The sequence below is a fragment of the Panicum virgatum genome, chromosome 4K, assembly GCF_016808335.1.
Source record: "Panicum virgatum strain AP13 chromosome 4K, P.virgatum_v5, whole genome shotgun sequence".
Lineage (NCBI taxonomy): Eukaryota > Viridiplantae > Streptophyta > Magnoliopsida > Poales > Poaceae > Panicum > Panicum virgatum.
This window is the reverse complement of record NC_053139.1, coordinates 10,527,292-10,554,774: the sequence shown is the minus strand read 5'-3', so window position 1 is coordinate 10,554,774 and position 27,483 is coordinate 10,527,292. Positions and strand designations below refer to the sequence as shown.

The 27,483-nt window shown below is 41.0% G+C and overlaps 1 long non-coding RNA gene across 4 annotated transcripts; it reads right to left on the bottom strand.

The window, feature by feature from the left end:
* Window positions 1-14,318: 14,318 nt before the first annotated feature.
* LOC120703043 lies at window positions 14,319-27,415 on the bottom strand. 4 transcript variants are annotated; one of them, XR_005686731.1, is made up of 3 exons: window positions 26,820-27,415; window positions 25,726-26,073; window positions 14,319-15,881 (listed from the first exon to the last, which is right to left on the bottom strand). It is a non-coding gene; the product is annotated as an uncharacterized LOC120703043 (long non-coding RNA). The 4 variants fall into 4 exon arrangements; XR_005686729.1 differs by having other exon boundaries at window positions 26,815-27,412; XR_005686730.1 differs by having other exon boundaries at window positions 25,726-25,821; window positions 26,815-27,406.
* Window positions 27,416-27,483: the final 68 nt, after the last annotated feature.

Sequence of the window (27,483 nt, the reverse complement as noted above, 5' to 3'; positions counted from 1 at the left end):
CAGAGGAACGATGAATCGGTAGCTGCCTTTATACAAAAATCCAGAGATGTTAAGAACAGACGTTACAGTCTGGTGCTGTCAAACCAACAACTGGCCAATGCAGCTTTCCAAGGGCTCTTGCCGCACATCAAAGAGAAATATGCATCGCAAGTATTTGAAAGCATCAGCCAGATTGCAAGTCGGATGACAGGAAAAATTCGTCCATATGAGCCGAAGAAGAATTTTTAGAAGAATGTAAATCTCATTGAATATTCTAACGATCCTGATTCTGATGAAGAGCAAGAAATGGTTGCATCGGCTGAGTGGATTCAGAACAACAAGAAGCCGGTGATGTGTCTGTTTGGAAAGAAGGAACCCAAATCATTTGGGTTCGACATCATGAAGGCCAACAAAACATTTGACTTGCTACTGTCAGAAGGATTAATCAAGTTGAAGCCATATCACAAGATTCCATCAGAGGAAGAGCTCAAAAATATGAAGTACTGCAAATGGCACAATGCTAGCTCTCACAACACGAATGAGTACAAGGTCTTCCATCAGCAGATTCAGGTGGCTTTTGAGCCAGGGAAGCTTTAGTTTGAAGCTCCCAAAAGGACAATGAAGATCGATCAGCATCCATTTGCTACCAACATGGTAGATGTGGCCAAGGAGAAGAATCCTCCACAAGCCAAGGTTCTGACATAATCATCGGCTCAGAAATCTGGAGCTGTTGATCCTAAGGCACAGATAACAGCCAATGGGATCAAAGGGATGGGGCTGCAGGAGGAGGCCGAACGTTCTTCGGCGCCACGAAGACGTGTCACATCACAGATGTTGCTGAACAAGTTCCAACGTGATCACGAGAGACAGCAGCGCAGAGAAGAGGAGGCACGAATGAAAAGGAACATTGGAAGTGTCCTTTCTTTGTTTACTGCTGGGAAGAAGGGTTGATGTTGCCATCGGCAGATAATTGTCTCGAATGCAATGGTCAAAGCTGCCGATCATATAAAAAGCCACGTCATGATGACGAGTCACGCATACATGAGTGCACTTCCGTAAATGATCGGCTGGGGGGCAGGATTTCTATGCATGATCAACTGGGGGCAGGACCATGCTCCGTGATCCTACTGGAGGAAGAGTACCTGCGCATGATCGGCTAGAGCGAATGACCGATGACAGAGTGCAAGATGACCAGCCGATGCGTAGAGATCCAAAAAGAGAACCATACACGCATCATACTAGTCAACCTCAGTGGTGTCCTGGAGATTTGACCAGATCGCAGAAGAGGCATGTTCAAAGATTACGCCAATTGGAGATAATCGAAGAGGAACAAGAGCATACTCTAAACAAGAAGGGAGTTAAGTCACAAGTTTGGCGTGTCAAGCCAAAAGCCGATGATGAGCAAGATTTTGATTTATCGGCTGATGATGATTCTGCACCGATCCAAGCAATCGGTTCTTCAAGGAGTTCCTGATGGATGAGTTCCTAGAAGAAGAGGGAAAGCTAGGGCATGGGTTTACGTCGGCTGATATATTAGAGGAAATTGATATTGGAGATGGTGATAGGCCAAGGCCGACGTTTATTAGTGCTAATCTAGATCCCGAATACAAACAAGAGCTGAAGAGTTTACTAAAGGAATACAAGGATTGTTTTGCTTGGGAATATTATGAGATGCCTGGTGTGGACAGATCGATTGTTGAACATCGTTTGCCTATAAAACCGGGATATCGGCCATATCAGCAGGGAGCAAGACATTGCAACCACAAAGTTTTGCCAGATATAAAGGCCGAAATTACAAGGTTAATTGAAGCTAAATTTATTTGGCAGTGCCGATATGCCGAATGGATTTCCAATGTGATTCCTGTATACAAGAAAAATGGAAAGTTACGGATATGCATTGATTTCAGGAATCTAAATAAAGCTATGCCAATGGATGGTTATCCGATGCCGATAGCCGATATGTTAGTGGATGCTGCTGCTGGACACATGGTGATCAGTTTCATGGATGGTAATGCTGGATAGAATCAAATCATTATGGCGGAAGAAGATATTCACAAAACTACGTTCAAGTGTCTAGGGCATCTTGGTTTGTTCGAATGGGTTGTCATGACATTTGGAGAAAAGAATGCTGGCACTACATATCAAAGAGCCATGAATTATATATTTCATGAACTCATCGGCAAAATTGTAGAGATCTACATTGATGATGTAGTGTTGAAACCAAAGGGATACCGCGAACATTTAGCCGATTTACGCAAAGCTTTGGAGTGCACAAGAAAAACATGGTTTGAAAATGAATCCAAATAAGTGTGCTTTTGGTGTATTAGCTGGCCAATTCTTGGGTTTTATAGTTCATGAGCGGAGAATTGAGATCAGTTAGAAGACTATTACGACAATTGATAAAGTCGAAGCCCCGACGACAAAAGTTGAACTTCAATCATTGATCGACAAGATTAATTTCATCCGGAGGTTTATATCTAGTTTATCCGGAAAGATTCAGCCGTTCAGTTCGCTGTTGAAGTTGAAGGCCGATCAAGAATTTGTATGGAGGGAAGAACATCAGAAGGCATTAGATGAGATTAAATATTACTTGGTAAATCCTCCAGTGTTAGTTCCTCCCCAAAAGCACAAGCCATTTAAATTATATTTATCGGCTGATGAGCGTGCTATTGGATCGGCCCTTATTCAAGAATTTGAAGGAAAAGAAAGAGCTATATATTTCGTAAGCAGAAGATTACTAGATGTTGAAACAAGGTATTCTCCTTTTGAAAGACTATGTCTCTGCTTATATTTTTTTTGCACTAAGCTTAGGCATTATTTACTATCGGTTGAATGTGTGGTGGTGAGCAAAGATGACGTAATTAGATATATGTTATCATTGCTGATATTAAATGGGAGAATAGGAAAGTGGATTCTGGCTTTGTCTGAGTCTGACTTGAAGTATGAATCGGCTAAGGCAGTCAAAGGTCAAGTGATGGCTGATTTTGTTGCACAACATTATAAACCAGAGTTAGCTGTCGTGGATCTTGTTCCTTGGACTTTATTCTTTGATGGTTCATCATGTGGAAATGGTTCTGGTATTGGTGTAGTGTTGATTTCGCCTCGGGGAGTGAAATTTGAGTTCTCGTTTTCAATTGAAGCATCTGCAACCAATAATCAAGCTGAATATCGTACCATTCTTAAGGGGACTCAAATGCTCTGAGAAATCAAAGCTGATACAGTTAAAATATTTGGGGATTCCATGCTGGTGATCAATCAGTTGATTGGGGAATATGAGTGCAAAGATGATATTCTGCGCGTACATCATGAAGAATGCCTCCAATTGCTGAAAGAGTTTAAGAAAGTGACTATTGAGCATGTCCCTAAATTTCATAATGGTGATGCAAATCGGGTGGCTCAACATGCTTCTGGATATCGGCTAATGGAAGGAGTAATGGCTTTGGAATTAGCAGCTGACGTTTGGCGGAAGGAAATTGTTGAATATCTGAAAGATCCTTCCAAGAAAGTAGAAAGAAAAATTAGATTTCAAGCAGTCAAGTATGTGTTGCTGGAAGAGGAGTTGTACTATCGAATGATTGATGGAGTGTTGCTCAAATGCATTGATAAAGAAGAAGCAAAAGTTTTAATGGGTGAAATTTATGAAGGTGTTTGTGGATCCCATCAATCGGCATATAAAATGAAGTGGGTGATTAGGAAAATGGTTATTTTTGGCCGACAATGCTGGAAGATTGTTTCACATACTATAAAGGTTGTCAAGAGTGCCAAAAGTTTGGGAATGTACAACGAGCCCCTGTGTCGGCTATGAATCCCATTATCAAGCCATGGCCATTTAGAGGATGGGGGAATTGATTTGATTGGACAGATTTATCCACCATCCAGCAAAAATCACAAATTCATATTGGTGGCAATAGATTATTTTACTAAATGGGTTGAAGCAATTCCTCTGAAAAATGTGACATCCAAAGAAATGGTTGAATTTGTTAAAGAGCATATTATTTATCGGTTTGGTATTCCAGAGACCATTACAACCGATCAAGGTACTATGTTTATGTCAGAGGAATTTGAAGAGTTTGCCGCGGGAATGGGGATTAAATTGTTAAATTTTTCTCCATATTATGCTCAAGCTAATGGTCAGGCAGAAGCATCTAACAAAGGAGTCATCAAGTTAATTAAAAGAAAAATTGATGAGCAGCCTAGAAAATGGCATACTACGCTTAATAAAGCTTTATGTGTGTATAGAATGGCTTGTCATGGAGCTAATAAAGTGTCTCCATATCAGTTGGTATATGGACATGAAGCTATTCTCATGTGGGAGTTGAATCTTGGTTCACAACGTGTCACGTTTCAAGATCTGTTGACAGCCAATGAATATTCAACATTGAATGTTCAAGATCTGTGGGACATGATGCTTTAAGTATTGCAAGATTTGGCTGGTCATCGGCTGAAAACTCTCATAAATGTTGAAGCAAATAAAGCCAGAATAGGTCGATGGTATGATAAAAAAAGTTAAGATTAAAACCTTTGCTCAGGGAGAACTATTGTGGAAGCTGATTTTGCCGATAGGAACAAAAAGTTCTAAATTCGGTAAATGGTCGCCAACATGGGAAGGGCCATTCAGAATAAATCGGTATGTTTCTGGTAATGCTTATATTCTGGAAACACTTGAAGGAGAGGAGTTTTCTAGAGCTCTTAATGGGATATATTTGAAGAAATATTATCCTAGTGTTTGGGTAGATGCGTAGCCGATTGATCATTACATCGGTTGAGTCGTGATGGCCGACATGACATGTGTCGCCCTTAGTGCAAAAAAACCCACAAAAACCAGAGGTTGGTTTTTGTTCGGATTAAAAGTGTTTGGGTTCAGTTAATTTGGACTTTGATGTGCCTTGCTAATTGATGCGAAGAAGGGGTGCACAAAGTTGCATTAAGTGAAAGGAAAAGATTAACAGAAAAAGAGAATGATTCATTGATTTTATTTACAAAAGGCCGATCAGTAGATCAGGCTGATACATTGGAAGCTACTCCTAGAAATCTAGTCATCGGCAAAGACATTGCCGATGACTGCCTCGATACTAACATCTTCAGAGATAGCCGAGGCTGCCATCTCCGGATCGTCGACGAGTTCCTTAAATTACTCCCGCTCCTCGCCCTCGGGGAAGTTCGGCTCCATGAGCCGGAGGTCGCAACCGGTCTGGCGTTGCGCCACGGCGGCGCCCTGGCGAACCCCGTGTCCGCCAACTTCCCGAACATGGCGGGGGATGTCCCGCAGGCGGGCGACGACAGTGTCGCCGCGCGCGTTCACCATGTTCATCGTGGTGGCAGCTGCGGCATGGAGAGCTTGGACCTGCGACTCCAAGACTAAGAACAGGGAGTTAGGAACAGAATCTAAAGAGTGAAAAGGGACATTGTGTGAGAAAGAAAAGCTTACAGGCAACCCTGGATTCGGCGGCGGTGAGTTGAGCCCGGACAACTGCGCAGTCAGATTGCGCCACCTCCAGCTCGGCAGCGAGGCGGTGAGACCTTATGGTCTCCTCGGAGTAATTCTGCCGAGCTTTGTCCTTCTCTCGGAGAAGCTGGTGAATGTACTCTTTGGTGTCTTCATCGACACCAGGAAAGGGGCCCTCCAGATCAGAGGAGTCGGGTGAAGATGGGTCGTCGTCTCTGTGCAACATTTGAAGAAATAGAATGTCAGATTCAGCCAAGATTGAGCTAATTGGTTGTGAAGGGGATACGTTACCCATGGCGGCGGCAGATCGCTGGAGGATGGCTGGAGGAGCTTTCGCCAATGCGCTTGTTGCTCGCCATGGAGGAGGAGGATGCTAGGATTTTTTGGCTGGAGGAGAGGCAGAAAGCACTGTAGCTGAGGGAGGCTTGCTACCGATGCCAGGCCAAAGGTTATTATTTATGGGCCAGATAAGAGAGGTGAATAGGGTAAAAAGACGGAAAATGAAGTGTCACATTTGATTTGTGTGGGTGAGAAGCCAAAGATGAAGGACAAAGAAGAGTTTTTGGCTAAGCCGCATTCCGTATGCCGTATGCATGGAGTACAAGAAGTTGCTCTAAATGCTAGTTGAAGTGTTGGTACAGAAGAGTAATCATGATTCGAGCTAATTTCGGTGAAAAAAGATATATTACTCCGAAACTGGGGGGGGCATGTGTTGACACCTTTTTTGACGCTTGTCAAGGAAGGTGATGGTGTGAAGGAAGGAGTTGCCAATTTGAAAGAAACAAAAAACATGCACAGGACCAGAGTCAGCCGATGGAGTTGCAGCCGATGGGCCAGAGGAATATTCCAAGAAGATGTTGATCCATGTTGTTTGGAAATCGGCCGATGATAGTGTTGCCGACAAGTCAAAGGAGAGAAAGTCTGGATTTTATTAAAATTCTAATGATTCGGTTGTAATTTAAGGATAGTTTATTTTAGGAATTCTTTACTTTTTAGCCAAGTAATGTGTTTGCCGTAATCGGCTAGGACTTGTTAGAGTAGTCTATAAATATCAGTTGTACGGGACCGAGAAAAGTGGATACACATCCAATACATCAACCCTTTATAATTTCCTTGCAGTTTACTTTTTTGTCGGCGACTTCGCTATTTTCTTTTCGGCGAGTTCTTTCAAGCTGATCAAGGATGTCTCACATTTCAGCGACTTAATTTGATGGTAAGCTTTCATTTTACCGAGTATATCTGAGCTTTAGCTTCCGGGCGTATCGCCGTGGCTTCGTTCAGATCTATTCAAAAGTTATCGAATTTATCTAGGCTTTTATCTCGGGCGCATCGCTATTTTCTCATTTAGATTTATTCATAATTTATCGATATCGGCTAGATTTATAGGTTTTTCCTGTGTTTTTGGCTGTTATCAGATTTATCTGCTTCAAAACACGTTAAATTGGCTATAAGCTTTGCAATATTGTCTTATTATCATAAAAGCCAATTTAGATTTGTTTCAAGCAATATCAAGTAACATTATTCAAGTTACACATTCGTAGCTTTTATATTGTTACACACGTGCAATCGGCCCTATTAAGCCGATCTTGTCATTTTCCGTATCGGCTGAGTCTGCCGATACGATCTTTTGTCTCGCGCTTGCATTTAATATTCTTTTGTTGTTTTCTTTATCGGCAAAGTTTGCCGATACGCCTGCACGAGAGTTATTCAGAATTATAGCCGATATGCTCTCATATTCAACGTTTGTTTATTCTTTGTCAATTGCAGGTCAAATTGACTGGCACGCTTGGTTGACTTTCTGAAGCTTGGCGAACATTTGCCCTCGGATTCCAGTGTGTTGATTTTTGCGTCCACAGCTTCGTGACCTTTCCTTGCCGATAGACGGAGAAGTGTGACATGTAGTGCTTCTTAGCTTTATCCTCTTTTCTCCGGATCTCCTGCTCATTGTTGGCATTTCTTAGCGCAATCACTAGGAATGGTTAGTTCCCAGCAACGGCGTCAAGAAACTACGGGACGGCCGCCCCACAGCGGTGATGCCATGGGACGGCGTGCGGTATGTCTTAACGATTACAGAAGGATCCGCATGCGCACGGATATACTGTTGTAGCATTTCACCTGGAAGTATTCAGGGTATCGTTATTTATATTTTCCGAAGGGGTGGCTATGGTGTGCAAAGATGTTTACTAGATACATAACCATAATAATTATGAGATAAGGTGTAAACTGCTGAACATACAGGGGTAAGTGATAATAAAGATAATCGAGGGTAATGTGACACACACAAGATCAGCCAACTTTCATGAATAAAGAATAAACAAATACGCCTAAGGTTAGTGGAAGCATAGGCAAACAAGATCCTAGTATACTATTCATGTTAGCAGAGAAGTTATGTTAATCACATGCTTAGAGCTGCAGGTGCCGGGAAATTAGGGACATAGGGGAGAATGACTCGTACTGGAGAACGTCCAGTCCGTTTCATCTTTGCATGAACTCCTACACGATACCCGAACGTCGGAGAGTACGCTAACCGAGAAGCAGCTTCCCGGCGGACCGACAGGGCTGTCAGCACCTGCAGTCTACCCCAGTCACATCATGGAGCACCGTCATATCCGAGGGATCCCGCATACCCGGGCACCATGCCCGCATACGAGGTCACTACCCTAGTGCCCCCGGGTCCCCACCCTTCGGATGGACAGGTAATACGCTAAGGCAAGCCCGAAAGCACAACGAATCGAAATCCTTACCTAGATCATCTGGTCTAAGCAGGCAACTAATACAACTTGAATAAGAACAGAACTTGGCTAGACAGGCTAAGAACATAGCAAGATAACCAAGAACGAGCTCTTTATGAATAGCATAATGAGAGTCGGAATACAAAGCCATACTAGAGGACGATGACTGCTCGCCGACCCCGAGACGACTGGAATCGCTAAGGAAATGAAGTACTAGCCTAGCCCCACTACCCTAAAGAGTACAAGTCACAATGAGAGTGAGAGAGAGAGAGAGAGAGGCTTCTCCAAGTGGTGTGTATGGTGAGAGCGGTGGGAGGCCCCTTATATAACTTGGAGAGGTCGGTTCCCGCCATCTCCTTGTATGGAAACGTTGCAAATCGACTTCTAGAGGATCAGATCAACCTTCCCACCAAAATGCATCTGGACGGGAAGCAGGGCTGGTTCGGCCGGCCCCACTTCACCGCCTCTGGCCACCATCCTTCTCTGGTACACTGCCTGGTGGGTCCTGATGTCAGATGGTCGGTGCCGGGGCTTGGTTGGTCGGTTTCGACTGTCAGGTGGGCCTCTTTTGCTCTTGCTACGTAGGATGCAATATTCTGTGACTTCGTCTACGTATTCTTCGTGTTTTCTTCTTATTCCGGACTTGTGCTCCTGAAATCAATAATTCACCAAAACAACTATGGAGCTAGGTTAGTGATACAAATATGTGAGTAAGAGGCATGGTTTTCCTTCTCTTGTGAGTATAGTTGACGGTCATATTTTGCACTTAACGACCGTCAACACTCATGCTCCTCTCTGATCTTCTTTCGGATTTCCTCGATAGCTTTCTGATCTTCGACCGAAAATTGCTCGAAAGTCGACCTTCAGATATTTTCAAGATCAACCTCACCTGGTTTAGGTATCTTACCGGCCATGTCAGCCGATAATTTATTTTCCTTCCCCAGCGGAGTCGCCAAAAATATGTTGGCACAAATCTAAGGCCAACACATGAACGCACTTGAATGCGCAGCGAGCAATGGCACACGTTGCAGAGCCGATACTCAGACCGGTTGTCATTGTGTAAACCGACAATGAACCAACGAACGTCACCCAGGAAGAACCCGTCAGGGCAGGCGCACGCAGGGTCGACAGGCCACCTAGAACGCCCTCAATCGCGACGAAGGAGGAACAACAAATAGTAGATTGGAAAAGCTAGGGCAAAGAGAAAAGATAAAAGCTATATTTTTGATCGATTGGATACCCTCAATCGGCCAGGACCTTTTATATTTATAGGACGGGGAGGTCTTTCCCCTCAAGGAATTCTTTTTATGGATAAAAACCTATGGAATAGTCTAATTACACTCAGACTCCTACAGACCAGTCTGACCACTCATGCCCACCGGTCGGACTCTGCCGGACCGGCTACAGGGCACAGACCGATCAGATCGCTTGACAGCACCGGTCTGACCGCCCTGGCCCAGCTTGATCGGCTTAGTGCCAATTTTGGTCATCAACAGTCAGCATACTTCTTAAGGCACCAGCAAGAATTATTTTAACACCTGACTAGCAGCAATTCAGCCATACCCAGATTCAAGGGCCTAAAAAGAGGGTCCAGTAATTAAGATAATGAAGATCTTTTTTCAATCTGAAGAAAACAACAAAAATAAAGATGCACAAAGTATATGGTATTTTGAGAATATATAATGAAATTAATAAAAGGCATATAATTTTAAATTAAAAGAAATATATAAAAATGTATATGGTATTTATGAAATATTAGCTGTTTTGTTGTACAAGGTGAGGCAGATGGGAAAATCCTTTGAAGTAAAGGCATTTTATGTACCTTTAAATTAAAAAAATGAGGTACTCTAGCTCTGCTTTGAATTCTTGGTATATAAAATTTGAATAAGAGAATCCAGATGAATGTATGAGGTAAGCACTCCATCCACCACAAATGATGCAACTGTAGCATTTAAAATTTGTTCAACAAAGAATTGTGACTTTTATGTACTCCCTACATCGTGAAATGTAAGACATTTTGATTTGTCCTAAGTCAAACTATTCTAAGTTTGACTAAATTTATGGAAAAGAGTAATAATATTTTGAATATCAAATAAAAATAATTAGATCCATTATGAAATATATTTTTTATAATTTACTTATTGGATGCTTTAGATGTTAATATTATTCTCTATAAATTTCGTCAAACTTATATTGCTTTGACTTGGACAAAACAAAATATCTTATATTTCAGAACAGAGGGAGTAGCTTGGTAGAGACCATCTCATTCAAGACCTACGCGGTTGATCTATCTAATTGGTATAATTGTACGTAAACAAAAGAATGAATACGCTATTGTTAATTGGAGAGGGAAACAGACTTTTATTCATTCTCTCATGACAACTAATTAACTGTAATTATTAATCGGGGCACCTAAGCCATTTGGCTTCTACATCCATCAGTCTGTCTGAAAAATTCTAAAATTGCATTCTATGAGCTCCTGGAAAAATAATAAACTAAAAATGAGTAACAATAATGTATCACAGTGATGCTTTTCATGTCTAAAAGTGCAAGAAAAATTTCGAGGACTGCCCTAGTAACAAACAAACCTAGGAATATTTACATATGTTTGATTGGGGTATTGGGTATAGAATGTAATTCTGCGGTCGGTCCTGACACTGGAAGCCTGGGGAAGGATAAAAGTATACGCTCTCCACTAAACATAAATACAATAATATTTTAATTTAACTTGCAATGTAGTGGAACAATTTGTTTATTTAATATAATGCATTTGATACTTTAAAATGCCACCATCATTATTTGAACTCGAGCAACTGAGTACCTTGAACATTAAATAAGGCTCTTCTTGAATGGGACAGGTAGTTATTTGTATGGCCACACGGAATTTGAACATTGAAGCACTGGCCTACAAGTCTGACCATCATAACTGGAGTGAAAAACCGGTTGTCCCATCCGCAGCTCTAGCCAGTTGTCTAGCCTGCAATGCAATCACCTCTCCATCATGATGCTCTGCCTTATATTATTAAAAATAGAAAAAGTAAGGTAAATTCATAAAGCTGCCGACGAATATTACATTTATTTATCCTTTCGCAAAGAAAGCCTGCTCCTGATGAAGATGTGCTTGCAGTGGCATTATTCATCCGGTGAATCTTCATTCATCCGTCAAAGGGCAACAAAGGCCGCGGCGCCCACCAGTCTGTCACGTGACGGCGTGCGCACTTTGCCAACCTTTCTACCCCTTCCTCGATCATATACCAATCCTCCAACAACTTTCTAAGATACGCGCGCCGGCCGGCCGGTCAAGCAATTTATCTCTGACCCCAACTACGCTGGGTTGGGACATAGTGCAATCTGCTATAGTATTAAGGGTGAAAGGTGTGTGTTATCTGATGTTGATTATCACTGGCAGAAGCAGGATTGAGCTAAGGAGGGGCTCTCCTCCTCTTCTTCCTCCTCCATCCTCCCTTTCCCTCGTTCTTCTTCCTCAAATTTGTAAGAGAAGCTTAGGGAGGCTCCATAGGATTTCCAGCGGTAGGAGGGCCTTGAGCCCCTCCAGACCCACCGCCGGATCCGCCCCTGTTGATTATTGACGGTAAAACAAATATATCTAAACACCACTCGATCGGATGTACTATTTCATCCTCCTCCAACACGTACTCGGCCATTCGACTATGTACACAACTAGACAAACTATACCATTAGTACTAAACGGTGCGATCGGTACTAAAAATGCCGCCTAGAAAAAAAAAATGAAAAGTCACAAATAAATGTGCGTGCGCTGTTGTGAGGGTCAAATACACAATCTCTCCGACCTCGCTTGCTACTTCCTTACCATTCCAGCTACGCATCACACGTGACTAGGTGGAAGCTGCTTCCCTTTTAAAGTATCGTGGAGAACCATTTAGTAGGGGGGCCAAGACACGGGCCGGTACCGTGCTAAATGACAGCCTTTAGTACCGCATTGACCGGTATGGCCGTATCATTCTAGTACCGGTTGGTGTTTTGGCCCGGTACTAAAATAGTTCCGGGACTTTCAAATTTGGACCCGGTACTAAAAAGGCTTAGTGCCAACTTTAATACCGGACCAAATTATGATCTGTACTGATATGCAGGGACCAAAGATCATTTTTCTTGTGTGAAATGCCAACGTTTCAAAACAACGAGCTAGTATTCGGACAGATTAAAACGCTCTCAAGTGTTTCTTGTATTGATTATTATTCTGAGGGGATACTAGCTAGCTAGAAAACCCCACAATATGCAAGAACAGCCGACGATATGCATGCATTCTGCCTGCTGCCAAATGTTCAATGAAAACTGAACGGGACTTGATCATGCATATATCATGCTTATATCAGCACTGGTACAAAATTATCAATCCAGCTAGTTATATATATAGATACATTTATTTATTATATATCCCACTGACAACTTATCGCACCTAGCTAGTATAGTATGTAGTACATGCATGACATGCCACCTCATAGCAGTTCATGTCATCTGCATGCATGTTTGTCTCAGCTCATACATATACACTGTGTAAGAAAAGGTCTATAGTGACGGGCGTTATTTCCCTAAGGTGATGGGCATCGCACCCGTCACTTGTACATTGTCACTGATTAGAACAGAAAAGTGACGGGCAAAAATCCATCACCTATATACATAAAAGGTGACGGGCATCGGTATGAGCCGTCACCTATAGTATTCTTAGCCCATCACCTATGTCAACATATAGCTGACGAGTATCATTCTTTTATAAGCTAAAATAATATTTGCAGCATGAATAAAAATTAAAAAATATTTTCTTAGGCGCGCGATTTTTTGTGCGAATATGTGCGCGTGCGATTTTTTAGGCGTTACCAGGATTTGAACCCACAACCTTAGCCTCACGCGTACCCTTCCCTATCACTGGACTACACCATCACATATGACCAACAATGAGATATTTTTCTTTTATCATCACTTTATAATGTCTTATATAACCTGTTTCACAGCTATAACGATCTCAAATAAAAAACTTTTCAACTACAAAGTTGTAGATCTGGTGGAGAGCTTCAACTTTCATATATACTTTTTTTTTCCATCTGAGGTCGTTTGAAAATTTTGAAAATTTGACATTCAAAATTTAAACCATATATTTGGGTGCCAAAACAACCTCAAATAAAAAAATTGAACTATAAAGTTGTAGATCTGGTTGAGACCTACAACTTTTGTATAGACCAATTTATGATTTGAGACAATTTGAATTTTTGAAAAATCGCATGTTCAAATATTAATAAAACTCACAAAGGTGACGCGCCTTGATGTTGCACGTCACCTATGTCATCACAAAGGTGACGGGCTTTGATGTTGTCCGTCACCTTTTACTTATTAAAGTCTGTCACCTATACTAACCTTATAAGTGACGTGGTTTAATGTTGCCCGTCACCTATATCAAACTTATAGGTGACGGGCCACGTTTATGGCCCGTCACCTATAACAAAAGTGACGTGTTTTGATGTTGCACGTCACCTATATCATAACAAAAGTGACAGGCAATATTTTAGAGAGGCCACCAAGAGGTCAAAGGTGACGTGCATCATCTTCGCGCGTCACCCAAATAACAAAGGTGACGTACAACAACATCTCACCTTTGTGCACGTCATGACTATAGGTCATTTTTTACGTAGTGATAGTCATATGCATCTCATCACTAATTAAGATACATGCATGTATGTATATATATTTTATACGTAGAAGCAAATATTATTATGTGATCTCACATATATATATATATATATATATATATATATATATATATATATATATATATATATATATATATATATATATATATATATATGGAGTTGGCTAACCTACGACCGATCGTAAATTGGCACAGCCGTACGGCCACCCTATTTTTAGAAAGCTTGCAATACACGGCTAGTCAACTTTTCTTTTTTAGTAAAAAAACTAGTACCATTACTTTTTTCTCCCACACCTGGAGTTGCGCTGGCGGAGCACGTGTTTGCAGATGGCCTACATTTTTTTACTAGAACTATATGATAGCTCTAGTGATCTAAAATGCCACCGCTTCATTGAAAAGACAAAATTACTAGCCCCCATACACCGCCGCCTTGCTGACGGAAGTGGCGGCATCCATGTTGAACAATAAATACACTAAATGAAGCAACAAAGTTGCACAAATAATATACTAATATGCTAAATCTCGAAACTGTTAGATTTCTTCTGAGAGTAAATAGTGTAGCGTTGGTGCAACATTACTGGGATCACACCATACTAATCTGACTCTTTATAGCGAAATTGAAAGTTATTGCCAGGCAAATATCACATCAATTTGGGATCAATTCAGACCCAATTAAAAGGTTTTGTAACTTAAAAAAAACTGTTACTTGTTTCAGTTCTTGTTCACCTATGAACCTGCATCTTCTCCACACTTCTTCGGCTATAGAGATTGAGAAATATGATGATTCTTTCTTACTCCACTTCAGATAAGAGCTAGGAGTAACTGAAAAGAAGAGTAGCAAACCTAGAAAGAAATAAGAAAATTGTCAAGAACACTAAACCTCATGCTAATGGCAACGCAGGCACGATCAAAGTGTTCTAATCCAAACCAATAACACTATCCACTGCATCGCAGACCTTATTGCATTTCAGGTTGCTGGATGCTTATTGCACATAGTGGTAGGGGAATAATATCTAGTACAAGTGCCGGTAGATGTATGTGGATATACTACTTAAGTCAACCAATCAGAAAAGGAACTACAAAAATGCTCGATAAAGATTGCCTAGTGAATTGCACAATTTTGCCTATGAAGAACCATATAATTCTATAGTACAAAAACATGGTGTTGCCTATTGAAATATATTGTTTTGCTTAATCTAGAATTATATTATTGCCTACTGAGAAAAAAGTTGCATGCAACGCTTCTGTACTAATTGATAGAAAGCAGAAACTTTGCTAAATTGCTTCATGTGAACATTTTAAATGCTAGTTGAATAGTATTTAAATGCCTATTGAAATTTATTAAAATGCTAATAATGATGAAAATGCAGGCAACCAGTTTCAGATGAAAAATAAAATAATCTCATACAATCACATTAACTGGAACCATTTCCATCAATACATATCAATACTAATACACGATGAATAGGGATAAAGCAAGTTAACGATATCAATAAGAAAAATGACAATCCAACTACCAAGGTGAGATGTTCATTTCACTTGTAGAAATATACACAAGAAAGAAATGCTAAATCAGAACACAAAAAATGCTAAACTGAAATGAATAATTTGCATGTTCATTTAGCATAAGTTGCCTTCATGAAATCCAATAAATGATGTAGTTGCCTACATGACACATTCTAGTGTGGTTATTTGAATGCATTAGCCAGGTTATCAGGTGAATCACAAAAATATACTAAAATGTGTTGTCTACGCCCTGTAGGTATACATAATTTAAAAAACAACTAGTAGGTTTCTGCATATGTAAAATATTCAAGCTATCGTATCTCTCTTACAGCCCCCCCCCCCCAACAAAAACCACTATTAAGCTATCGTATCCAAATTGTCTCCTCATAGCTATCATTTAGTTAAGCTATCATTCTTCTGATGAATAAAGGGCATGTCTCAAAAAAAAACATACCAGCTTCAGTCCAATCCAGTGGCAAAGTCAAAATCCCAAGCCAGCCAAGAGAAACACTTACTGTCCTCTGCTTTCAGGTGGCTGGGATAGAAATGGTAAAAAAAATGATGCAACTATCAGGGTCAGCTCATGATCTTAGTTATCTATTCTCTACTGAATTTGCAGCTAATGATGTAGACTACAATGGTCAACTGTACTTTAAAATAGAATGACAGCAAATAAAAATGTTGCAAAAAGTGAGTTGTGGCACCAAAGCAAAAACAAATGCTCACAGTTTCATAAAGCTTTCTTTAATGATTAACACAATCAACTTATGTAGCAAATGATTCTATATCATGGAATGACACTTTACATACTAATTAGTACTTTGCCTAACTAAAATGTTATTTTGCCTAACCAATATCAGTACTTTGCCTAAATAATAATACTGATTTGCATATCAAAGAATAATACTTTCCTAATTGAGATTATTTTCCTAATTCATGAATGTAGGTTGCTTATCAGTAACTAGAAAAAATAGAAGAAAAAACTATATTTGTAGTAGCTAGAAAAAATAATGGAACAAAAAATTGTATCTCTAGGAAAAATTACAACAATACCGAGTGTAACAACTCTAGATAATTTAGCAAGACATGCCATTTTGAGTATGAAATGGATTATACACATCGATCACATACGAGAAGGCCATCGAGTTAGCAAGAAATGGCATTTTTAGCAAGACATGCATGCAACAGTACGTACTGCAAGACATAGGTGGCGAGCTAATATAACAATTTTTGAATGGATTTGTCTAATATAATACATGAATAGCAAGACATGCCATTTTGAGTATGAAAATGGATTATTCAATGAAGTTGGCTAATGTAATACATGAATTTGCCTTCTGCTGTAACAATTATTGTCTAATTTAGAAACCATAATAGCATGATAGGGTAAAATGCTTTAGATGTAAAAAAACATTGTTCATTAAAGTTGCCTAATCTAATGCATTGTTTTGCTTCGATGTAACCATGTTATTGCCTGATGAAAAAGTAAAATAAAATACCTACCAAATTGCATTTCTAGCATAGTGCTAACCACATCTTTTTACTGATGGAAGAGTAAAAAAATATGGTTTTTGGGTTGTATTGTTTTGCCTGGTTCTAACCATATTTTTGCCTGATGAAAAATACAAAATTGCTAATATAGAATGGATGGAGAACACAACTGTATTATTGCTAATTTAGAACCACATTATCACCTACAAAGTATATTGGTTTGCCTAATTTAGTAGCACATTATTGACTAATTTCTATCACTGAGAGAAACAATGGAACAAAATTATCAGAGCACACACAGAAGAGAGATCTCATGGTGATGCCATAAAATTACTGAAAAAGGATTAAAAGGCAGCAAGACAAGAAAAGAATGGTATCAATCTAAAAAGTTATTTTGGAGGAAAAGGCCTAAAAACAAGCGGTTCATAATGTTTGCCCGGTAAGTTTTAATAAGGGTTAGTTGGATCCATGCCACTACAACTTCTTGAAGTTGGATTTCATGTTGAAATCCATGCCATTGAGTGGCATGATTTTGAACGTGAAACCCAATTTCATGGAGTTGTGGTGGCATGAATCGAATTTTCCCTTTTAATAAAGACTTCATATATATTGGAATTTAATAAAGACTTGCTTAATAAATAGAGACTTAACATAGCAAACTAAAAATTAGGCCTAACAAATTTTACTCCTTTTAATGTAAGCAAGCTGACCCATTACTTGGTTGTATACTGAATAGAACTCAGCTCCTGAAATGAAATGTCACTTATTTCCAATTTCTGCAAGTAAAATATAAAATAGAATTGACCTCAAGCATAGGAGCACTGAACAAAAAAAGAATTAGCACACATTAATTTCAAGAGTGGCTAAACGGGGGAGCAAAATGCACGCGCACTACTACAAAAACGTTGATTTGTCCCGGTTGGGAAACCGCTGTTGTCCCGGTTTCCCAACCGGGAACGCCAGTCCGGGACAAAAGGGGGTGCCCTTTTGTCCCGGGTCTGGCAACCGGGACAGAAGAGGACCATTTGTCCCGGTTGGTAACACCAACCGGGACAAAAGGTGCAGCCAGCGCCCACGTGGCTGGCGCACCCTTTTGTCCCGGTTGGTGTTACCAGCCGGGACAAAATGTCTCTTTTTTTTCATGTTTTTCTTTTCTCAATTCTTTTTCTATTTCAATTATACTTTTGCATTTCAATTAAACTTATGTATTGGAATTCAGTGTGTATGATCTCCACTAATATATACATATATATATAGTTACTTATATAATATTTTTCCTAGATAGTTTTCATATATAAATTAATTCACTTATATATATATATGTATACACATATCTATACATGTGAATTCCTTTACATATGAAAATGTCTAGGACCAATATTATATAAATATATATACACATATATATTATTGGAGTGCTTATATATATAATACATACATACTCCATCATATTTGCATAGGTATATTCGTTCTTAATTACATAGTAGAATTCGCCTTTTGGAAATTTAATACATACATACATACTCATAAATAGAAATTTAATACATAGACACACATATATATTTACATAGTTATATTCATTCTTAATTACATATATACGCGTATATTGTCATATTTGCTGTGATTGTCAATATTAGATATTCCATCGTAGTAGAATTCGCCTTTTGGATCGAGGACTTGCTCAACAATAAATCCGGAGAATTGTTCTTGAATCGCCATAATCTTTTCCTCCGGTATGAGTTTATCGCGCATCTCCCCGACCTATGGAAAAAGGGGATAATTAATTTCGACTAATTAAAATACGAGTTCAAATATTAACAAATTTTTTACTTACTTCCTCCTCCCAATCTGTCCAGCCCTTTGGAGGACCTACCAGACCATGGATGTTCTCGCATACATAGTATGCGCACAATACAGTGCCTGGTTTCTGCCTCATACACTTTAAGAGAGAATAAATTATCAGGTATTTACATGAATATATAATAAAACTAATGAATCGTGCAATGAATCATCCAAGTGCGTACCGGAAAATCTGTCTTGATCTTCAATTCCTTGTCAAATTTGCCTGGATGATTTTTAGCGAATTCTTTCCAAACCCTGTGCATGATTAGAACAATTATAGTCAAGTAACAAAGTGATTCAAATTATCGGTCACCGACGGAGTAGTGGTAGAATTACTTTTTCATCATGTTAAGAAGATTTTCGTATTGTTCTGGAGGTCTCCTCAATGAGTCCATAACCACGAGTAGGCTCTTCTCGGGAATTATGACAATTAGGACCCAGTGTTCACTGCAAGATTATACGGAGGCAGTTCTTGGTAGTTAAGGTTTAAACAATTCGATTACAGAATAGAAAGAGTTAGACGGAAGGAATCACTCACGCAAAGTTGTAAGGAAACAATATCATTTGCTTGTTGTGATAAACGCTTATGTACTTGAACAACATTTGGAATATCTCATCGGTATTGTCGCGTAGAAGCCTCCAATTACAAGTAATTGGGTCGATGAAGCCGAGGTGAGAGTATCCCTTTCTTCTGCAAGTATGTATCTCCATTCTACATGATACCGAATAAATCAAGAGATCAGTATGTTGAGATCATGCAAAACAATACGTAAGGAGAGTAAAATACTTACAGAACACACAAGGCGACCATAGAGATGTCGAGGGCCTCCTGATGGAATAGTTGGTAAATTTCTTCCCAGTTTATCCATAGAATGGCCTCCCCCCGTAAGAAATCGTCATCTTTAATCTTTGCGCCCTGCATGAAGATGCAATCGGCCATCGCACGCATGTAGTGCTGGTGCAGCTTATACATTTGCGTTGGAAGCACAGACACTACTTCGGGGGGTACAAGAGTTTTGCCGATCTCAAACGTCCATTTGACGACCACATCGGCCTTTGGAATATCTTCTCCCCCTGCAATCTGAGCGGCCGTCAGGTTTGATTCTTTCAAAAATGTAACAAAGTCTTGTTCTTGCGTCGTCTGTCCCACTACGAGAGGCTCTATTGATTGTTTCTTTTGGGCTCCGAGCTGTGGAACGTCGGACGACGACGACTTTGATTGTCTCTTCTTTTTCTCAGTAGTTTGGATAATTGTGCGTTCGTAGTCTGAAGGGGGGTCTCTCGGAATGAATTTTCTCTTATTTGCTTCGCACATTCCCTTAAAAAATTTCAAATCTATCGGATTTATCACTTTCTCGGGCTCCGGCTTCGGCTTCGGCTAGAAGTGCTCTTTAACTCTTTCTTGAGTTATCCGATCGCATTCTTCAAGGCTCATGTCCCAGGGTTTAATAGGAGCCTCCTTGGTTTTCTTCTTCTTTTCCTTCTTCTTTGGAGGCTCCTTAGCCGGTGCAGCTACCTTCTTTGCCGGCGGCCGTTTCTGCTTCTTTGCCGGCGGATAACATGAACTCACTTTACACATACATACATACATACATACATTCATACATTTAAAAATTTGTAAATATACCTTTATTTACACAACAAATTATGATTTCACTCTTAACAACAAATTATGATTTCACTCTAAATAACATGAACTCTAAATTATGATTTCAAATTATGAGCATGTCCCAAAGTTACATGAGTGTAGCTTCCTAGCTACTGAAAATGAGCCATAATTGGTCGACGATGTCGATCTCAGTGCTGCAAACACTCGACACACTCTGAAAACTAAAAATTAAAGAACATTGGGGAACTATATACAGAGGCAGGAGCTTCCCAACGTAGCGAGAGGTTCTAGGGTTCAATGGAATGGAGAAGGTGTTGAGGGGACTCTCGTAGTAGGACGATCTTTTAGGAGATGAAACCTCGGTGTCAAATGCAGTGGGATTCGGCCTTTCTCCAGTATGATTCCATCTATTTTTAGGTACAGGCAGCTTTAGTAGTTTATGTACCAGGCTGCTGCATTACTTTTACCTTTTAGGTATAACAAATGTATTGTTGAATGATTGATCGCTCTTATACTAGTTTACCATGCTTCTTAGTACACAATTCTCGTAATTTTCTAGACCTTCATTGATCCTGTACAATGCTAAATTAACCATATAATTTGCTACTTTCTTTGAATTGTGCCGATTTCATCAGGTTCTTTTGTTGTGGTTGATTTTATGGACTTAGGTCTAAGTAGCACGAAACTAAAAGTTTTTTTATTAGTAAATGTTATAGAAAATTTATGGATCCATGTTACTTACTTGCCAAGAGTTTTCTTTCTAGTAAATCGAAGTCAGCAATTTACGTCAATTAAGTTGGACCCTGAATGTTATTATAGTAAATTCATAGATTCATGTCAATTACTTATCAATAATTTTTCTCTCATGCAGATCATAATTAGAAAGTTATGTTAGTCATTGTTGTGGTACTGTAAGTTTGACAGATGATTTACACGGTGCGTTTGTGTCGATCCGTGAGCTTATTTCCTTCCATTTCCTATTTGTGACAGATGATTTAAGTCAGATTCAGGGTGAACACTATAATAGTTTTGTGAAGCCTCATTTCCTATTTGATGACCAAGCATCAATGCACCTACATTTGAGAGCAACAGACAAGCATGGTGATTCTGTTAGTGCTCTGTGTTGGAGGGGACGAGATCGAGCTCTACCTTTGGGTACGCGGCGTGGGCTGGGATGGCCTGTAGCGGCGGGTCGACGGCGAGCAGGGGATGGTGGCGAGGGCGTTACGGCGGCGGCGGTGGCTCTGGGCGGCGGCGTGAGGTTGGGGCTCTGGGCGGCGGCGACGTCGATGGCGGCGGTGCTCGGCTCGCGCGGTGGGGGGAGCAGGACGGCGGCGGCGGTGGCTCTGGGCGGCGGCGTGAGGTCGGGGCTCTGGGCGGCGGCGACGTCGATGGCGGCGGTGCTCGGCTCGCGCGGTGGGGGGAGCAGGACGGGCGCAGATGAGAAACCAAGTGTTAGGAGAAGGGCGAAGGAGGAAGGAAATATATGGGGGGGCCTTTTGTCCCGGGTGAAGCCACGACCCGGGACAAAAGGTCCTTTTGTCCCGGGTGGTGGCTTCACCCGGGACAAAAGGCCCCCCCTTTTGTCCCGGGTGAAGCCACCACCCGGGACAAAAGGACCTTTTGTCCCGGGTCGTGGCTTCACCCGGGACAAAAGGGGTTTTTGGGCGGGCCGGGAAAATTCCCAGCCCGCGACCCACCTTTAGTCCCGGGTGGATCTACCACCCGGGACAAAAGGGGCCCGTTTTCCCTCGTTCCCGCCTAATGTTATGTTTGTTTTTGTTTCTTTTTACTTCTCTTTTAAAATTGGCTTTCATTTGTTAATTCAGTTAATAAAATTATGATTCCAAAAATTATGGAACAAAATTTCTTATCTCTATATAAACTTGATACACGCAACAAAAATAATTAATTTTCATTCAAGTGATTGGGTCAATGAAATATCTAACTTTTTTGAAATCATATTTGTTATTTTGACCATGCAAAAATATATTAGGTGAATTTTTTTTCAAACTGTTGCTTTTCGATAGAAAGTGGATTCTATCACGATATTAACGTTTAAAAAGTGAATTTTAGATAAAATTAAGCAATTTCATGATATTAATGAGTAGTGTGTGAGTTTGAGAGATAGTGTGTGTTAGTGAGATTGTGTGTGTTAGTGAGAGAGTATAGTGTGTTAATGTGAATGTAATTTCATGAAATAAATAAAATTAGTTGAGTAATCCATTATTGAATGAAAATTATAATTGAGTCTAGTAATTAAGTGAAAAATATATAAAATAATATAAATAACACATAAAGTATAATTGTACAGTACATATATAATAAAAGTATTCGAATTGCGATTATGTTTTTATACAATAATATAAAATAATTCAAGTACATGAAGGATTAGCGGTAACAGACTTTCTCTTCACAAATGTCTCTTGATTATGATCACGGCGCAAGTATGGAGCATCATCATTGGCTAGCAGGATGCATGGATCAGCATTTACTTCGAAAGGTGGAATGGCAACAAAATTATTATATTCTTCTGAAAAGTCTGTCTTGTCCTCCACTCCAACGATGTTTCTCTTTCCTGATAGAACTATGTGTCGCTTAGACTCATCCTTTTGCTTGTTGATCCCCTTCTTTGGCTTGCTGGACATGTCCTTAATGTAGAAAACCTGAGCGACATCCTGGGCTAGGACAAATGGCTCGTCTCTATACCCAACATTGTTGAGATCAACTATTGTCATCCCATACTCATCTTTTGTTACCCCTCCTCTAGATAGCTTAACCCATTGGCAACGAAATAGAGGCACCTTGAAATTGGGACCATAATCCAGCTCCCATATCTCTTCAATGTAGCCGTAATATGTGTCATTGATCGTTACGAACAGCAATGCTCGTAGGTTGAAGTTTTCCTGTTTGTATTCATCCCACATCCGTACACCTTCATCGCCCCAGAGCAATAAGAGTTCTTCGACCAATGGTCTTAGGTACACATCAATGTCATTTCCGGGCTGCTTTGGACCCGAGATAAGCACTGGCATCATGATGAACTTTTGTTTCATGCAGAGCCATGGTGGAAGATTGTACAGACAAAGAGTCACAGGCCAAGTGCTATGACCACTGCTCATCTCACCAAAAGGATTCATGCCATCCGTACTCAAACCGAACTTTATGTTTCTCGCATCCAAATCAAATTTAGGGTACGTTCTATCTATTTTTCTCCACTGCGACCCATCAGCGGGGTGTCTCAACATCGAGTCTTTCTTGCGTTCCTCTTTGTGCCATCGCATCAACTTAGCATTATCTTTATTTCTAAACAGACGCTTCAAACATGGTATTATAGGCAAATACCACATGACCTTCGCAGGAACTCTCTTCCGGGGAGGCTCCCCCTCGACATCTTCAGGATCATCTTTTCTAATCTTGTAACGCAATGCACTGCATACGGGACATGCATCCAAATTCTCGTACTCGCCTCGGTAGAGGATGCAGTCGTTGAGGGCATGCATGTATCTTTTGCACTTCCAGTCCCAAAGGGCAAACAAGTTGTTTGGCTTCATACGTTGTGGCAGGCAATTCATTGTCCTTAGGAAGCATTTTTTTAACAAGTTTGAGTAATTCACCAAATCCCTTGTCGGATACACCATTTGTCGCCTTCCATTGCAGCAACTCCAAGGTGGTGCCAAGTTTCTTAAATCCATTTTGACAATCTGGGTACAACAACTTATGGTGGTCCTCTAACAACTTCTGGAACTTCAACCTCTCCGTTTCACTCTCACAGTCTGCCTGCACATTGTGCAATGCTTGCCCCAGATCGTCGCTAGGATCATTTTCTGCTACATCTATTTCGGGCTCTTCCATGGGAATATCGTCATCGAATGCACCGATTCCAGCATTCCCGGGAAAGTGGTCGTCAAAATCTTCTTCTTCATTGTCTTCCATGGTAACCCCTTGTTCTCCGTGCTTCGTCCAACAAACATACTTTTTCATGAAACCATTTGCGAAAATGTGGCTGTGTATGGTTCTTGAAGATGAGTAATCCTTGTTATTATTGCAATGAACACACGGGCAGCACATAAAACTATTCTGCTTGTTTGCCTCAGCCACAGACAAAAAATAATGCAGGCCATCAATGAATTCTTTCGAACGTCGGTCAGCACCAACATTTACGATTAATAGGCACAGCACTTGGCACAGGCAGCATGCTCGTTGATATGCTCTCAGTACAACAACGGGCATGCTGACTACGTCAAATGCTGTCTTCTTATCAATCGGAAGTGCTGGTGATGCGACCAACCGATTTGCGACGTCCTTATAGCGCATCGTGTATCCCTGAAAAGTAGTGCCATCACCGTTGGATGGAGATTAACGACGTATACTTGTTTCGAAAAAAAGATTTTTTTAGCTTCTAGATGGTTTCAATGTGAGCCTGATTAAATACATCACTAGAGTGTCAAAATAATCCATTCATAATACAAAAAATTCTATAATATACTCATTTCATTAATTCATTCATGAATAAAAAAATCAACTATCCACAATATGGTCATATATACAAGTACATCACATGAAGTATCTACACTCATTCTAAAAATTTCTACTATCCATATACTCATCTAAATCTAAAAGAAAATTACACCTACATATGCAATCTAGCTAGCTAAATGTCCAAGAAATGAGCTAGCTACACATTTTCTCTATTTCTAAAGTATGAAATGAGCTATACAAGCCAAGGAAGAAGAGAAAAACAAGCCCCAAACCTTTAGAGCAGATGGATGGACGGGGAATCAAAGATCTTCACAAATGTGGTGAAGAAATGAGCAAGAACTCATCTATCCCGAGCCAAGAACAGCAAGAAAACAAGTGAGCTGAATGGCTCGGGCGGGAGGAGAGGGAAGGGGATAAGGGGCGCAAGGCCTTTTGTCCCGGTTGGAGGCACCAACCGGAACAAAAGGGGGGACTTTTGTCCCGGTTGGTGGTTCCAACCGGGACAAAAGGCTACGCGGGCCTTTTGTCCCGGTTGGAACCACCAACCGGGACAAAAGGCTCCCATTTTGTCCCGGTTGGTGTCTCAAACCGGGACAAAAGGCCCCCGTCCCCCCGCTGGCCCAGCTAGCCGTTGGACCCGGGACAAAAGCCACCTATTGTCCCGGGCCCAAAGGCTGCCGGGACAAATGGCCAGGAACAAAGGCCTGTTTTGTAGTAGTGGCGTACACACATATTGTATCTTCCATTAGCTCATCAAGACTACTGTATCCAATCCAACAACCTAACACATACCTGAACTACCAAAACCACAAGGTGCAATAATCTCAACCCATTCAGAAGATAAGCTAAAAAACAAGCACAATTTGCATCTAATAATTTAAGTGACCCCATATCAAAAGTAAGCATAAATTTCTCATATCACAGTGACCGTGAAAAATGCGAAGGGGATGCTGACGTTGGAAGCATAGGCCTGGGCCTTTTTCTAGTTCCCTCTTGAGCTCTCCTACTGCAGCCGCACCATCGTCAGCACAGATATCATTTCAATGCCTAGCTAGAATATTAAAATGGTGAACATCAGATTTTAGACATTGATAGACAAAATACTAAAATGAATGATGCCTAGCTAGATGCGCTAAAATACCTTATGCTAAGTGTATTAATGCCAACTTATAATAACAAAAAAGACATACTGAGAAAATATAAAAATAGAAAACAATTGAGAAGCTTGATATACCACATTAGACGAAGCACTGTGACCTTGCTGCTACTTCTGCCCCCTTGTCATTGTAATCAATATTTGTTTCTGAATAAAAACCAAAGTAAAACTGCATGTTACCAACACATAATAAAAAGCTTTTTGAAAAAAGACTATATCCCCAGCCCAAACAAAAATCCGCCGTTTAAGCTATGGTATAAAAAAAATAATGCCTCCTCCTAGCTCTCATCCAGTTAAGCTATCATTCTTCTGCTATCAGGTGGCTGGGTGTGGAAAAAATAAAAAAAATACAGGGGCACTCAACTGGACTGAACTGATCCTCTGTTACTGTCCTCTGCTATCATGTGTTAATGTCCTAGTTACCTATTCTCTAACATATTTATATCCAGGCCTGTAGACTGCACTGGTCGCCTAGATCATCATATTCCCCCAAAAAATGCGGGACTAACTTGCCTAAACTGAACAGGAAATTTAAAAAATTCTAGCAACTATGTATAATGTGCCTTGACTGGAACTGAACTGAAACTGAATTAAGCAGCAAATATCTGGCGTTCTCAAGCAAGTCTGATCCCCCTCACCCCACACACGAATCACCCCCTGCCAATCGATGTGAAAAACAACTAGATGAACATCTACATGAGCGTGGGTGTGTTCCCAACACCTAGGATGCCCGATGAATCTCCACTGCATCTGCACCCACCCGCCTGAAGCAGAGGATTTGGGTGTGCCCCCGATTCAATTACTCAAACAATCAACCAACACGCAAGGTCGCTTTAGATAAATAGATCGGAGGAGGGATGGGGAAATATGGGGGAAGAAAATCCTAACCTGACCTTGAGCGTGTGGCTGAGGTAGGCGATGGCATCGATGGAGTTGCCTGCTGCTGGCACTTGAAGGGCAGCCATGGCACTCCCAGACCTGCGAGATTCTCACCAGGACCCCCCCCCCCCCCCCCCCGCTTCCATGGTCTGACTCACGAGGCCTCCGCCACCGGTGGTACCTGCTTCTGCCGGAGTTGCCGCAACTCCCTGATGTGCCCGCCCATGAAGGGAAGCGGTCGTTGCCCATCACGCCGCCACGCTTCGAGGCGTGAGGCCGGGTCAAGTGCGCGGGCAGATCCGTGCGGAGCTCCGCCTCCCACTGTCACCGCCGGCCACGGCGAGCTCTGTTGCCGATGGGTACGGGTCCCAGCCGCCTCGCTAGCGGCATGTGATTGGCGAGCTCCGGAGTCGCCTCGCCGGCGAAACCCTAAGCGTGAGATGCATTGTCATTGAGGAGAAAAAAAAAGGAATGGAGATAGAGCGATCCAGAGAGCCCGTGCCGGAGAGCCGAAAGGCAACGGGAGAGAAAATGCATCGAGTTCCACGGGCCCCACATGTGGATGAGTGGGTGTCTCGGTGAGAATGAGAGGTTTGCTCTGATCTAGTTGGAGAGGCGGCCGTTCGGAACAAATAAAATACGGCCGTCTGTATACTAGTCATTACCTATATATATTAT